Source organism: Choloepus didactylus, chromosome 26 (assembly GCF_015220235.1).
Source record: "Choloepus didactylus isolate mChoDid1 chromosome 26, mChoDid1.pri, whole genome shotgun sequence".
Classification (NCBI taxonomy): domain Eukaryota; kingdom Metazoa; phylum Chordata; class Mammalia; order Pilosa; family Megalonychidae; genus Choloepus; species Choloepus didactylus.
Window position 1 is genome coordinate 422,800 of NC_051332.1, and position 5,240 is coordinate 428,039.

Genomic DNA, 5,240 nt, shown 5'->3' on the forward strand with positions numbered 1-5,240 from the left:
GTTTATTTGTATATTGAAGCGGCTTCCTGGGATGTTAATTTAGTGTTTGTAAATTAGAGGCTAAATGTTGTTAAGGATGGGGGTAGGTTTGGGAAAGGAAGCAGTTGAGAGTAAAACAGCAGGAGACAGTAACTTGAGGAGTTTTTGCCTTATTCATTTATCTTCCAGTTGCTCCAGGTGCATGCACTCCAGGCTTGCACTGCACCCCCCTGCCCCAGAGAGGATGGCTGGAGTAGGAGATGGGGGGAGGGGTGTGTGGACAGCAAGCAGATTGTGGGTGGGGTGAGGTGAGGAGGGGGCAGTGATGGGACAAGAATGGAAGGGAAGGGGTTAAGGATGAGGGGAGGGGAGCAGAAGGGGTTAAGGGCAAGGGAAGGGGAGTGGAAGAGGTTGGAGAGGAATTGGGAGGGGGAGTATAGTTACCAGGGGGATGGTTTGCAGGGTTAAAGAAGCAGAAGCTGTTTAAGTCTTTTTAGGGTTAACTTTTGTAGAAAGGAAAGTGGAAGACTTAGAAGGTTTTATTTGTGAAGGAGGATTTGGTAGGAAGTGACAGAGTGGCACAAAGATAGCTGGGACTGAACAGTTTAGAAATCTTGAAAATAAGGGGCTTCAGACCATTTGCCATTGTGCCAAATAAAATTATTATGTTCAGTGAGAATTTGCCAATTGAAAATTCCATTTTCTGGCTAACATTTTTGTTCTAAAGGATATTGCAGCCAAATTGTATTACAGAAGTGAATGAGTTTTTGTTTTGTTTTGTTTTGTTTTGTTTTTTGCTTTTACCTCCCCTTTCAATTGTAGTTTATTGAGATTGTAGAGTATACATCTGAGGGGGTAGAATTAGGAGGAAATTCAGTTTTGGAGATATTGAAAACTGTATATTACCCATGATTATTTAAGAAATTTGAGAGGCTTGTGATTTGTTAGGGAACTGTGCTCATCAGAGGTTACAGAGATTACCCATGAGAGGCCCATGACTCCCCTGCTCCTTTAGAGGCTTATGGTCTCCCTGTAGGGAACTTTGCTCTTCAGTGGCTTATGGAGATCACCAGTGAGATGCCCATGTTCCCCCCACTCCATTAGAGGCTTACAGTCTCCCTGTAGGGTACTTTGCTCATCAGAGGCTTATGGAGATCACCTGTGGGATGCTCACAGTCCCCCTGCTCCTTTAGAGCCTTATAGAGGCCACCCAAAAGATTGCTCAAATGAGACTAATGGCCCAGATCTGCATAACCCATTGCAACCACAAAATAGGCATCCCTGATTTGTCATTGGGGGTGAGGAAATGCATGCAGTCTTTCACCCAGGGCATCCCCTGGGTTACTTTTACTGCTGCAATGGAGAAAGACACTCATAGAGTGTCAGAGACTTTTGACTGAGCACTCACATTTTCCTAGGCTTATGAAGCCAGGCACTGCATTAAAGTGGGCTGGGGTGCCACACAGAGGTGGGCTGGGGTTTCCATGGGACACCAAACAAAACTCCTGAGGGGGAACCTGGGCAGAAAGACATCACTTACCTACCCCAGGCTGAATTAGTTGTAGATAGTTGAGAGCTGTGTGGGTGAGCTGGTATTGCATCAAGGTGGTCTGAGTTGATGGACTCAAGCCACTGAATGCATGGAAACCTGAATGGCTGTATTTTGGGGAACAGAGTCAACTGGAAGGCTGCCCTGTTGCCCTGATGGGCCAGGAAACTCAAACCTCAGTCAAACCTCCATCATGGGTCTTTGGTTCCAAATGTTATGTTGGAGTCATTCAGGAGTCCACACAATGCAGTGAGTCAAAGTTTAAGTATAAAGTGTAAGATTTATTAGAGGAAGAAAACAGTTGGGAGCCAGAAAAAGAAAGAAAGAAAATGGCTCCAGCTCTCTCTCTGAGAACAGCATTTTTTTAATGAAAAAAGGAACCCACATTGGGTAGGGTATCTGCTGTGGTGTTCTGTCCCTTGTTTGGTTAAGTGCCTATCTAGTTTTGGGCTGATTGGTTGCTAGGGTTCTAAGACAGTATTCTTTTTAGGAAAGCAGCTGTGCTGTTTAACCAGGGAGAGCAGGCCTTTTTGGTTGTTCATCTTATTGATATATCTGACATTGCCTTCCCCATCTTTGAGGCCATTGTGGCTGAAACAGCCTTGAACAGCCTTCATTCTTTAGTTTATGGGGCACCTGTTTTCTATGAGTTAAACTGCAGGGCCTCTGGGTCAGAAACTCCTTCTACATATTAGTTTATTCTTCAGGGATCTAACACCTGGGTGCAGTGGGGAGCCAGGTGTTTAGCTGGCAGGATGCTGTGGCAGGTTGCCATGGGGCTGGGGCAGGAGTAATGGTGCTGGGTGAAGCAGAGGGTGGGACCAGCATGGATAGTAGCTTTGTGTGGGCTGGGGCTGGGTGGGGTGGAGCTTGGGGTGCATACCATTGTGAGGTTCTTGGGATAGTGGGGTATGGACTAGGATGGGGTGCCAGCCAGGGCCAGGGAGTGGGTGGAGCAGAATACAGGCCAGCCACATATATCATTTCTTTTCCACCCTTGGTACACTCTCATGATCCCTGCACCCTTGTCAGGAAGACCATGTGGGGTGATGATGTCGGGACTGACTGGCAGGGGCCGTGCCCCAGTGGTCCAAGAGACAAGGCAGGCACACAGACACCATGCCCTTGGTGGGGAGCACATTCTGTGCCATTTCTCAGAAGGGAGGGGGTATAATGGGACCTTGGCCCCTTTAGGGACCAGAGGGGGAAGAAGGAGGAGAACTGACAGCAGAAGGGGTCAGGAGCACCTCCTGTGCACTCGTGGGTAGAACCCAGCATGTGGTTTACAACTTCCAGGGTCCCACTGGCAGAGAGGGTGAGTGTTGTGGGGCTAGTTTGTGCTCCACCAGCTTTAAGACTGTTCAACAATGGGAGCAGGATGCTGGCCATGGACACACCTTTCAAAAAGACCTGCACTCTGCTGTCCTAACTGGTGCTTGGTCCCAAAAAAAGGAGAGCTCTTAGAATGTGGGACTGCAAGGGTAGAACAGGCAGGAGTGTAGGACCTGCGGACCCAAAGGAATCTAAATTTTCCCCAAAGTAATGATGACAATAAACACACCCACCCTTTAAAAGGGGAAAACTCTGGGCTGGTAATGGGGGTCTTGGGTTGAGGTTAGGGGTGTGCTCTAGGCCTCTGAGGGAAAAGCTGCCTTTCCCTGTGCCACTCCCCACTCCCATTGTGCCCTCTACCTGGGCACAGAGGAATGGGAGAATGGGTTGGGGTCCAGAAGATAGGAAGACCATGGGCCTTTGGGTGGGAGGGACCTGTGGTGCCCTGCTCCGGTTCCTACTCTTTTCTGCTCTACAGAGCCCCACCCCTCTTGCCTGGATGCTCTCAGGGCTGCAATTTGTGCTTCAATCTGCAGATAAGAAGTCAAAGTGAAGTCACCACTCCCAGCTGGAGCAGAAAGCTGCCAAGGCAGCCCCTGGCTCTGGGGTCAATGGAGATGTCCAGAGAGGCATGCTGGCTGGAGGCCATGACACAGGGACTGCCAGCTCAGGAGAGACTCCTGGCAGCCACCAGGCCCTGTGCTGCCTGCTAGGAGCCCTAGGTTAATGGAGATGGAGTTGGCCCTGGGGAGCTTCCTGGGGTGCAGATCATCCCCACCCACCCAAATCTGATGCTAGTCATTGCCAAGGCACCACACTTGGGCCCATGCCCAGGCCTGATCCAAGAGAGTGGACTTGAGCAGAGAACATCCTTAAATTTCCTGGTACAGCATGAGCTGGGGAGAATTTTTGGATTGCAAGCAGTCTCCTGAGGCTGCCTTCCTTCTGACCAGCCACACCCCACACCTCCTGGGGTCCACCCTGACCTGGCCTTGGCTGGCTCAGGATAGGCTGGATGTTGGGTGGCCTCTGTGTGATAGCCTCAAGGCCTGGCTGAGGCTGGGCTTCGGCCTGGGCTCCGTGGTCCTATCCACCCCCTCCTGCCACCATTGTTGGGTGGTCCTGAGTGCCAGCTGCAGCAGGGGCAGTGCATTCTCTTTGGATAAAGATCTGTGGAAGGGCACCCTCACATGCAGTCCCCATGTCCATGCATGCACACAGGTGCATACATTCCCACACTCACCCAGGGGCCTCACACAGGGGCCATCACAGAGATGGGTGTGACTCAGCCATGCTCTGGGTCTGGGCACTGGCTCAGGACCCAGAATTGAGAACAGCAGAACAGAGCTTCCCTTGTCCCACAAGCAGGCACTGGACCCCACCACCCAGAGCTTCCACTAGGTCCTATGAGGGGAGGGGGGAGATAATTACCCCAGCCAAACTTTCCCCTTGCTTCTCCCTGACCTGGGGACCCCCCTTGAGGAACTTCACACCAGGTTCTAGTGGAGGTTCCCACAGGCTCTTGGCCTCCCTGAGTTGTCACCCACTGAGCCTGTTTCCACAGCTGTGAGGAAAGATGCCCAAGAAGTAGAGACTGTGTGAACAATTCTTCCAGCCATTATCCTGATCTTGATTGCCCTGCCCTCACTACAAATCCTGTACATGATGGATGAAGTCAACAACGCACTACTCACAGTCAAAACTATAGGACACCAATGATACTGAAGCTATGAATATACAGAATACAAAGACCTTAACTTCGACTCATACATGATCCCCACCTCTGATCTAAAGCCTGGAGAACTCCGACTATTAGAAGTGGACAACTGAGTTGTTTTATCCATGGAGATGTCAATTCGAATATTGATTTCATCAGAAGATGTGCTTCACTCATGGACCGTCCCCTCACTAGGAGTCAAAACCGATGCCATCCCAGGATGACTGAATCAAGCCACACTCACATCTTCATGTCCCAGCCTCTACTATGGCCAATGCTCAAAAATTTGTGGATCAAACCACAGCTTTATGCCAATCGTACTTGAACTTGTCCCACTCAAGCATTTCGAGGACTGATCTTAATCCATGCTCTAAATCATTAGAGAAGTTATTCTACCATTAATCTTTTAAGTTAAAGACTTGGAACCCGAATTTCCCCTCAATGAAATGCCTCAACTAAACACATTAACATGATCCATTACCATCCTCTCAATATTTATCTCACTATTCATCCTAATACAACTCAAACTTACCAAACACAACTTCCCTGCCTCCCCAACACCCAAAACACTCAACACAACAAAACACTTAACCCCTTGAGAAGCAAAATGAATGAAAATCTATTCGCCTCTTTCATCACTCCCACAGTAGCAGGAATCCCCAT

General features: G+C 49.3%; 1 pseudogene; it reads left to right on the top strand.

The window, feature by feature from the left end:
- The first annotated feature begins 1,631 nt into the window (after window positions 1-1,631).
- On the top strand, window positions 1,632-4,933 carry LOC119520678 (annotated as a pseudogene).
- Window positions 4,934-5,240: the final 307 nt, after the last annotated feature.